Below are 10841 nucleotides of genomic sequence, written 5' to 3'. Positions count from 1 at the left end.
TTAGAAGTGGATTTAGATAGTGGGGTCCCAAGCCTCTAGAGTAGAGAGTCTTACATACACACGTTCATTTAGTCTTTCATGTTAATTGATTTACAGGGACAAATATTGATGTTTGTTTTGTAAAGAAGCTTTAAAACTCTTCTCAACCTTAAATTTTATAATTCAAGAGTTATAACTTAAAAAAACAAGTTTTTTCTTTTTTTTAGTGTTGATGTGACCAGATGCTGATTATTATCTGAGTGCTCTATCACATCCATTCTCCAGGTTTCTAACTTGATCTGGGCCCAGGAGGCTGACCTCTATGGATTTCATCCCCAGGGTTTGCCCTAAGATCTCCTGTTGAGTCGGGTTGATGAACTACTCTGGCCAAAGTTTGGAATACAGGAAAAATATGCCAAGGGACTCTGAGTTAGAGTCCCTGGCTGAGTCCCTGACTTATGTTGGTCTCAAGAGTGATCCTCAAAATGGAATTCTCAGGCTGTGATATTCACATACTTGAATGCAGAGACACCATCCTTGTTGGGAGGACACGGGACATAATAACATCACATTACTCAAATTATCATTAAAGGTGGCATGGGGTGGAGTACGGGGCTTCCGCAGTGGCTAAGCAGTAAAGAATCAGTCTGCAATGCAGGAGACTCAGAAGATTCTGATTCGCTCCCTGGGTTGGGAAGATACCCTGGAAGAGGGCATGGCAACCCGCTCCAGTATTCTTGCCTGGAGAATCCCATGGACAGGAGAGCCTGGCGGGCTGCAGTTAATGGGGTCACAAAGAGTAGAACCTGACTGAAGTCACAGCACACATATATGCCATGGAGTACAGGAAGCCAACAAAGTAGTGAGGAGCCAAATAGTCTTCCACTCAGCTGATATGGCAACCATAAGGTGGATTGTGGAATGGACCGGACACTTCTGGGTACTCTGGAGAGTGTACATTAAAAGATAAAGTCTACAATTCCCAGTTCAAAACACTAGTCAATGGAACATTCCAATAGCTCAATAAACCTGAAACACCAAGGACTCAGATTTTGCAGGCAAAAATGTCTGGTTAACTCCACCAGATAAAGAATTCTGTTCAGCCAAGTTGCTGGTAGAAAGTAGAGGAATGAGGGGTAAAGCACAGAAGCTGTTGTTATTGGTTTAGGTCTTGAAGCCACTTACAAAAAGCTTTCCCAGCAGTTTTAAATGAATTGTTTTCCTCTTTTTCCTTCTTACATTTTATGAAGCGTGTCAGTGGTGGCTAACATCACAGTCTAGATTCCAAGGGTGGGAAGTATGACAGAACTGATATCACTCAACCATGACACTACAGCTGATGAGATTTTGTGTTTCTCCTGTGCAGGGTTCACAAGTTCTTCACTTAGGCAAAGGTCAAGGGTAAAAGCTGAGTAGCACAATGAATGGACGGTATGCTTTATTCTGTGTTTGCATACCCCCACCTCACACATTGATCCATACCATGCTCTTTACCCTCTGTGTGTCAGACACTGACCTCTATGGATTCCATCACCAGGCTTCCCTTGTCCTTTGGCCTCTGTCTGGGTTTGGCCAAAGGGAAACAATAACAGGGTATTGGGAGGTGAAAGGAGAAGCATATTGGGTTACTTATTCCCTTTGCACCTTTACTTGTGCTTGGCCAGAGTTGTGGCAGTGGTGTGTTCTATAGCTATAGCTTTGGTCCTTCAGTTCCTCTTCTGTGGTCCCAAACATTTTCTAGGTTTTGGAAACACTATTCCCATTCTTGTCCCTTTGGATGTGAAGTAGTGATGATCCACCACTCTTGCTGACGATCCGTGAGTGTTTCACTAAGCCTTGCCCATACTTCTTTCATGGAACTCTTTCAGTTACAGTCTTTGTGTTTGCCATTCCTTTACTGCCAGTACAACAATATACCATGGAAGGAAGAAAAAATTTGAGAGGGACTAGATAAGGATAGCCGTTGGCAGTGGGAGGCACCTACAAGTGGTGGAGAGCAGAGAACGCAGAGAACATGGGCAAAGACAACAGCTGGTATTCTAGATCGGCATTATAGATCATAGCAATAAGTAGTGGTGTTAACTGATAGGCTTGTGGGGGAAAGGAGCCGAGGATCCAAGTGAAGTTAGTCTCTGGAAGAACCTGCTAGCCAAGAGGACAAAGTAAACATCAGGATTTTCAGGCGTTAGGGCTTCAGGCATCAGAATTCTCATCCCTGTTTGGGACTTGGCAAGTGCACAGAAAAGCTTCGGTTTTGATGACAGCTTTTGAACAGATTATCAAACACTGTTCATTTACTTCATACACTAGCTTGTTTGTTCATCCATTCATCAAATATGTATTGAATTCCTTTTATACTGCAGGTCCTGAGTTGGACACCAAGGATATAAATGTGTGTAAGATATATTATCTGACTTCATGGGATTCACAACTTACCAGGAGCTGAAGACACGTATGAATGTAACTAGTACTTGGTTATTTAACATCTTTTTCTGGGTATATCCTGTAGGTACCTCATACTAGATATGCATGCAAACTTACTCCTTATTTTCTAAAAAGCACAACTCTCTTCTACTATCCATTTCGTGAACAGCAGCACGGCTATGACCTTGTTTCAGAGTTGACCCCTCGGCCCATTGGAGTCAGTCATTCTTTTTTTCTAAAATCTGTTTTGTATGCATTCTTATTAGAGGATTTTTCTTACTTATGCATCTGATGAGCAGCCAAGGTTGAGAAACTACTGTATTAGATATAAATCCTTCCTAAACTGAGGTCATAATTGGTCTTTAGAGAATGGAGTAAGCTGTATCTTGTGGGGGGAGTGTATGTGTGTTTGTGTGTATCCAGGAAGGAGAAGAGCTCAGTATTTCTTGCTAACTTGTATATATGGAGCCAGTGGTACTTGTTGGAGATATCAGAGACATAGTGTGTGACTAGTTGTTCAACCATGGATTCTCAGGATGATATTATTTGTAAGAATCTCCACATTCAAGCTGTCATCATTGTTATCAGCACTCTGGGATCTTAGGGACTGACTCATGCAGATTGAACTCAAAAGCCAAAAATGTCGATTTATTATTATTTTTTTTATAAGATACACATGTCACTGCCTGACAGTGTATTCTGTCCTGTGCAGGAAAGTCTGATTACAGGTAGACACAACCCTCTCTACAGAACTAGATGTAGCTAAAGAGAATAGGTTTCAGCTTCAGCCCCTCCCTTACCAGAGTCCTGTGAGTGCTGGGCTTGACTGGGAACTGTGGATTATTCCCAGTAGAGAAGGGAAGCCAGAGTTGAAACCAGGGAGTATTTCTATGTAAACATTTTTGGTAAATTGCCTGAGGAAATCTCAGAAGAATGGAACCTGAATTTTCAAGCCCCTAATAATTCATCATGAACTCTTTTCTTAGTATAAATAAAAATTCATTATTGTACTTAATTTTAAATTTATAGTTTTGTGTTTTTTATTGAAGAAGTTCTAACAGATGGTGTCTCAGGCGCCCCCCAAATCTGGATCTGCCTCTGTGTCTCTAACATGGAGATCTGGACACTGCTGGCCTAACCAGATGTCTTTCATTGGCAAGATTCTGTTCACCTTCTTTTTCGAGTCCACGCATCTCACAGTTCTGGGGTTATCGTTTCATTGCTTCAGGCAGAAAACAAGCAATTAAGTTACAGTTTTGTTTACATGATTGTATCCCATAGAGATCTTGAGAGGAAAACGGGATCTCCTGAAAGGGTCCCGGAAAATCCCTTCAGTGATTCATTTAAAAACAATTCCTACGCCTTGCCTGGTGGTCTTGTGGTTAAGAATCTACCTGTCAATGTAGGGGACATGGGTTTGATCCCGGTCCAGGAATATTCCACATTCCCAGGAGCCACTAGGCCCAGGTGCCACAACTGCTGAGCCAGAGAGCCTAGGGCGTGTGCTCCAGGAGAGCAGCCACCACAGTGAGAAGCCCATGTCCTGCGATGAAGGCCTCCATTTTGGTGCTATTCATGTTTCATTTGAGGGTGATACTTGTCTTTTTACTCATGTTGTCAGGCCAGTGTGCCCAGTATACCATATGTAATAATAGCAACACTACCATTTTCAAGATTGTACTCACCAGTGAAAACTTTGGTATGCTTTTTGTCAATCTACCTCATGAAGAAGCATGAGTTACAGGAGACTTGTCAGAGATGAGTGATTAAAAATGTTTGTTTCCACCATTCTCTTTTCATATAGGCATTTTTGTAAGCGAAATACTCTTGCTAAATGAGTCTATAGAAACTGTAGGTATAAGGGCATTTCTTCAAAATCCATAGGCGTAGGTCTTTTAAAAGTAGAATCAATCATCCTCAGTGTACCTGTATTTCAGGTTGATTTTAGAGCTCACAATGAAGCTGTAGCTCAATTTCATTTTCTTTAGACATTTAGAGCAAACAACCTTTCAAAGATCAATCTAAAGAAGCGATCTTGATTTAAATTCCTGCCGATACAGTTACTGTATGTTTCTACCTTCTTTATTCATTGCATGATTTTACTTTTTTGTGTGTGTCCTCAGTGATACATGAGCAATCACCATAATATTGGGGGACAATCTGGCTGTTTGATGAATTAAGTCTGTACTAGGTTCTCAAGGGCCTCTGTAACAAAGTGGCAATGACTAGGGTTGTTGTTGTTCAGTCACTAAGTTGTGTCCGACTCCTTGTGACCCATGAACTGCAGCGTGCCAGGCTTCCCTGTCCTTCACTATCTCCCTGAGTTTGCTCAACCTCATGTCCACTGAGTCGGTGATGCCATCCAACCATCTAATCCTCTGTCGCCCCCTTCGCCTCTTGCCCTCAATCTTTCATAGCATCAGGGTCTTTTTCAATGAGTCAGTTCTTCACATCAGGTGGCCAAAGCATTGGAGTTTCAGCTTCAACAACAGTCCTTCCAATGAATATTCAGAGTTGATTTCCTTTAGGATTGACTGGTTTGATCTTCTTGCTGTCCCAGGGACTCTCAAGAGTCTTCTCCAACACCACAGTTCCAAAGCATCAATTTTTCGGTGTGCAGCCTTCTTTATGGTCCAACTCTCACATCTGTACACAACTACTGGAAAAATCATAGCTTTGCCTATATGGATCTTTGTTGGCAAAGTGATGTCTCTGCTTTTTAATATTTTGTCTAGATTTCTTATAGCTTTCCTTCCAAGCAGCAAGTGTCTTTTAATTTCATGGCTGCAGTCACTTTCCACAGTGATTTTGGAGCCCAAGAAAATAAGATCTGCCACTGTTTCCACTTTTTCTCCAACAATTTGCCATGAAGTGACAGGACAAGGGGACTTAGAGCAACATAAATTTATTGCTTCGCAGCTCTAGAGACTGGAAGTCTGCTATCAAGGTGTTGACCAGGCTGTAGTCCCTTTGTAGGCACTATGGGAGAATTCTTCCTTGCTTCTTCAAGTTCCTGGTAGTTTCTGGGGTTCCTCGGCTTGCAGTACTAGAACTTCACCTCTGTTTGTCATGGCTTCTTCCCTTAGTGTGTCTATTTTTTTTTTTTTTTGGCTGTGCCAGGTCTTAGTTGTGGCATGTGAGATCTTTTTTAAGTTGTGGCGTGTGGGATGTGGGATCTAGTTTCCTGACCAGGGATCACACCTGGGCCCCCTTGCATTGGGAGCCAGAGACTTAACCACTAGACCACTAGGAAAGTCTCCTGAGTCCTTTTCTTTTAAAGACATATTGCGATGGGTTTAAGCCATCTGAATCAGGTATGATTTCGTTTTGATTCTTTCCTTCTTTTTATCTGTAAAGATTCTATTTCCAGATAAGGTCACATTTCAAGGTTCTGGGTGGACATAAATTTTGGGGCAGGAGGGTGCCATTCAATCCATTATAAATCCACTGAATTCCATTAGGTGCTAGGAATGGAGTTCCCTCCCTGACAAGAGAGACGGTATTTCTCTGTTGCGGGTTCATCAGCTGGCACAGCCAGGTATCTACCAGCCATGGAGCTTTCATGGCAGCCAAGAAGCTGAATATGTAAGCAGGCCAGGTAGCCTGTGCCCTAGAAAGAGGCAGGAAAGAAGCAGAAGTGGTTTCTAGCAGTGAAAGTTTTCTTGAACTGAATTCCTTCTTAAAATTCAACAGAGGTGCTCTAGGATGTGGGTATCGTCCCCCAATCTTTGCTTTGTCGTTCTGAAACCCCTTTCTTTTCTGTTCTCTGTGGCAACTCATTCTCTGGTCTCCCTCGCACTGGACTTGTACCCAGTGAGTAAACTTTGCCTTAAGCCTCCTGCTCCTGGCCTCTCACTTCTACCCACTTCATTCTTTATCCTTGTTTTCTCCACTCTTCCTCATTTTGTTCCCACTTCATCCTTGGTCTAAATCTATTTCTTTCACAAAACTGCACAGATCCCTCAGACTCAGGTGGGTTTAGAGTGGGCAATGGACACCAGAAGTTTCCAAAGACAGAGCACATGTCTTGGACTCCTAAGAGTTTATTCATTACTGTGGTGTTTGCCTTGACACAACTTTGACACTGTGGGCATTTAGCCTCTTAGGGTAGGGATTGTGTTTATTTAAACTATGTTTACAAAGTATCTAAGAAATATTTGGAGTTAGCCCGCATTTATGGGCCCAGGAAATAATCTCTGTATGGAGCAAATTCTTGTCTTTCACACTTTTGCCTTTGTTTTATTTTAGGTCATTCAATAATGATAAATGAGAATGATGGACAAGACTGTGCCTGTCATGGGCAATGTCCACACTACACCATTCAATGAGCACCTTCCTTTGATGTTTTTTCTTCCTTTCAAATTCTATTATGTTTGTTTCTGGGGAGCTATACAGATGGCAATGATCATGAGAGTCAGGTCAATGTCAGGGATACATTCTCCACCTGACTTCCTGCTTCCTGATGTGACCTTGTCTATGCTGAGTTTATTTTTCCTAGCTGCTGCTTCTTACACTGCAGAAAACAATATGTATATTCTTTTCTTCTTCCTGTCTCTAGAGTGAGATGACTACAGTAAAGGATTGGTTTCATCCTTTCTCTAACCCAAACCAGGACTAGAATGAGAAACCCTTGACCCTCCTACCTCCTCATCTTGGCCTTCTGTTTGTCTCCAGCTCAATTACACTGATGATGACTCCAGAAAAACTGCACTTGTATTTTATTTTTGCTTTAAATACTTCCTCCTTTCTCCAATCTTTTCTCAGTCCTTTAAGACATCTTCTCTTTTGAGATTTTCATTCAAACAAGGCTGAGAGGAGGAACACCGGTTTTCCTTCCTTGATTTGAATATGTTTTAGTCACATTTGAATATATTTGATTCATTATTTGCCAGGGAGATATATTCCAAAATATATTCCAAAATTTGCATTTCCCTGATTTGCTTGTATTACCATAGCATATTATTGTTACCCAATTTATAAAATGCAGAGATGTGGAACTGGAAATTTAGAGTTCCTGGTAGACTTATAATAACAATTACTAAGCAGGTGATGATGAGCAGCAAACCTGTCCAATGACTTAAGCCTTGAGGCATAACTCTTGAGGGATGTTGTAAACTCTTGGGGATTTTATGAAACCAACAAATGTTGATCCTGGGCCTTGGAATTTTCTTAAATTTTTTTTTCAGGAAGGCTCCTTAAATAATGGTAATGGTACTGGCAGAGGAGGTGAAATAAAAAGTAGTTTTCTCTACTTCATTCATCTAAGGTGGGGGTAGATATAATCCCCCAGGACATCACTATCTCCACCCAGAACCTGTTTTCAGTAGTGATTTTTCTGTGGATGGTTCACATTATCTTACCTAATCAGATTTTTAAATTCCTTGGTGGTAAAGGAGGTACATTTCCTTCCAAGGAAATTTGGGAGTTAGGCAACAATAGTAATTGTCACTTAGAAATTTTTCTTTTCTAAACTATTTCTTATTTTAAACAACATAAGATTTGGTACTTCCTGTCAGTAAGAAATTTATTTATAACAAGTTGAATATCTTATTAGGGTGAGTGATAAAGGTGATACTGTGAAATTTACTGTTCATGTGAGAAATATAGAGTCTTGAGAGAGCAATAGATCAAATGTCCACCTCTTTTCTTTTTATTTATTTATTTATTTTATTAGTTGGAGGCTAATTACTTCACAACATTTCAGTGGGTTTTGTCATACATGGATACGAATCAGCCATAGAGTTACAAGTATTCCCCACCTCTTTTCTTTTTATAGCAAAGTTCACATAAGATTGAGAATGGGTTCTGAATAGAAAGAAAGGAGTGCATGAAACAGAGTAAAATAGTAAACCCCAATAACAGTTCATGCATATTGAGAATGTCCATCACTTAATCTTCTTGAGAACATTGTGATGTTTCCCAATGTCCTGATGGGGAAATGACTTGCTAGAGAGTTGGTGAAGGAAGGATGAAGTCTAAGGCTGGCTCCCTAATGCTCACATACCTAACTACTACCCTCATGCCTCTCAGGAAGAACAGAACCAAAGTAAGGAACAAGAAGGGAAGAAAATCGAAGAATGTGGAGAAAGAGAGGCAACTTGAGTGGCCTAGACCCAACTTTCCAATTTCAAGAATATTGACCTAACACCCCACATGGGTGGAAGGGTTCTCCCCTATTGAAGGAGTCTGAAGGATTGACTGCAGAAGTCCTGTGGAAACTCTTTAGGTGTATCCAAGCCTTATTTTTCTTGCATCTATTGTCTCTCAATTGTGAAGAAATTTCTGATACCTGTCACACTTATTACAACAGTCACTATGATGAAAAACCTTTGAATTCTCCCATTTTAAGGATGAGTATTTCTCATGTGCATATTTTGCAAAATCTTTGAGCACTGTAAACATCTGAGTGATGGTTTGGAATTTGAAGGAAGGATTTTTCTTTTGGCCAGGTTAATATTTCATTACCAGCTCAGAAGTGCACAGGATTTCAAAATAAAGCAAAGAGAGCGCTAACGGAGCATCACAGGCTCCAGAGTCACCACAATCCAGGAGCCTTTCCTGGCTGTGCCCATTCAGGGATGCAGTTTTGATAGTTTTCCTGCAAGTGTTCCACCGTTTGCAGGGTAATTCACGGTGACGAATCATTCATTTCAACAAGCATGTCTTGAATACCTTTTGTGTTGAATATGCTCCTTTGAACCTTCTAGAACTCCTTTCTCCTCTGTACCTGCTCTGTCCCTGAAGGGTTGACCTTTATGGACTGTACCAGCCCTCTGGTTTTCCTTGTGTCCAATTTGTAGAAAGCACTAGCAGGAGGTGGGAGGGCAGGAGAAGGAAGTAGGGTTATTCATTCTATGGGCTGGGGTTCTGCAAACTATGACCCAGGGTCCAAATCTAGCCTTCAGTTAATTTTTACAAACAGCATTTTATTGGCACATAGCCATGCTCATCCATTTAAGTATTGTCTGTGGCTGCTTTTAGCCTCCAAATGTCAGAGTTGGTGAATTGTGACAGAGATTTAATGGCCTGCAAAGCCTAAAATATTAATTTTCTGGTCCTTTACAGAAAAAAAAAAAGTTTATTGACCCCTGCCTTAGATAACTCCATCTCTGGGCAGGGTTATTGATTCCTTAGGCATCTCCCTTCCTGTCAAAAGTCACCACTGTCTGGTGGCTTTCCCTATAGCTTCTGCAACAACCCAGCTAGAGCTCTTTCTGTGTTCTGGTAACTGTCTCTTCCTCTGGACCTATTAAGGCCTACAGGTTTCTCACCATTTCTAGTTCCGGGGAGCAAGTGGGCATTACCATCTTTTATTTGTTGCCCTTCTTTATCCCTGCATACACTCCCTTCATGTCTCCTAATTTACCCAATTGAAATGACAGAGAACTGCAGATAAATAAACAACAAGAGACTTTGGGAAAATAAATAATAATTGCCTGTTTCTTAGCTAGATGCTTGGCAGAGCACTTTGGACATCATCTCATTTTATATCCCCGCAATTACCCCTGAAGTAGTCCCTATTATTTTCCTATTAATAGATAAGGAAACCTAGGTTTTTTTGAAAACTAAGTAGCTTGTCCATGATTTATACTTTGAGGAGGAAAAGTTTGGATTCTGATCCAGGCTCTTAATCCTTAGGAGATAACAAAGGACAGATTGTGGTTCACTATTCTTTTCAGGCTGGTGTTGCTGTTGAAATAAAGCTGAGATGGCTGGTTTTGGCCATACCTTGAAGGAACTCAAACATTGTATGAAGGACGGTGGGCAAAAGAGTCTGGGCATGACACACTACACAGGCGTGTGTATCTCCTGGAAAAAAGGTTTGAGCTCATGACTATCACATCTGTTTAGTGATATGCACTTTCCGAAGTATTTCACAGCCTCATAACAAGCCTGTGAAGCCAGATGACAGTTCTTAGAACAGTTATAGAATTCAGCAAGCTGAGACTGAAAGATTAAGTATAGCATATCCACACCCAATGAATATTAAGGATCCACGCATATATGACAAAGTCCAGTGTTCTTTAGAAGCCCTGACTATGGCTTCCCTGGGGGTTCAATGGTAAAGAGTCTGCCTGCCAACGTAGGAGACGTGGGTTTGATCCCTAGTCTGGGAATGCCAGGCGAGTGTATACTCCTTGGTTTTGTCTCGTCACAACAAAGATTTGGAGTGACGGACATTAAAGCCGCCTCGGCGTGTCACAGCTCTTGGGTCTTGGACAGACCGTGTTTTAGCTCTCAGGTCTCAAACGGACCGTGTTATAGCTCTTAGACAGATCAGTGTTGCAGCTCCATGTTACAGCTCTATTTTATTTAGATAATAACAGGTAAACCCATCCTCGAGGGGTGAGGGCACGCCGTTCCTTGTCTTTCAGCCACCGCCATTCTGGACTCCTTTTCCCTATTCTAACTACCTAACAGGAAGATTCCACATGCCA

Source organism: Cervus canadensis, chromosome 3 (assembly GCF_019320065.1).
Source record: "Cervus canadensis isolate Bull #8, Minnesota chromosome 3, ASM1932006v1, whole genome shotgun sequence".
NCBI lineage: Eukaryota > Metazoa > Chordata > Mammalia > Artiodactyla > Cervidae > Cervus > Cervus canadensis.
Note: the sequence above shows the minus strand (reverse complement) of the source record.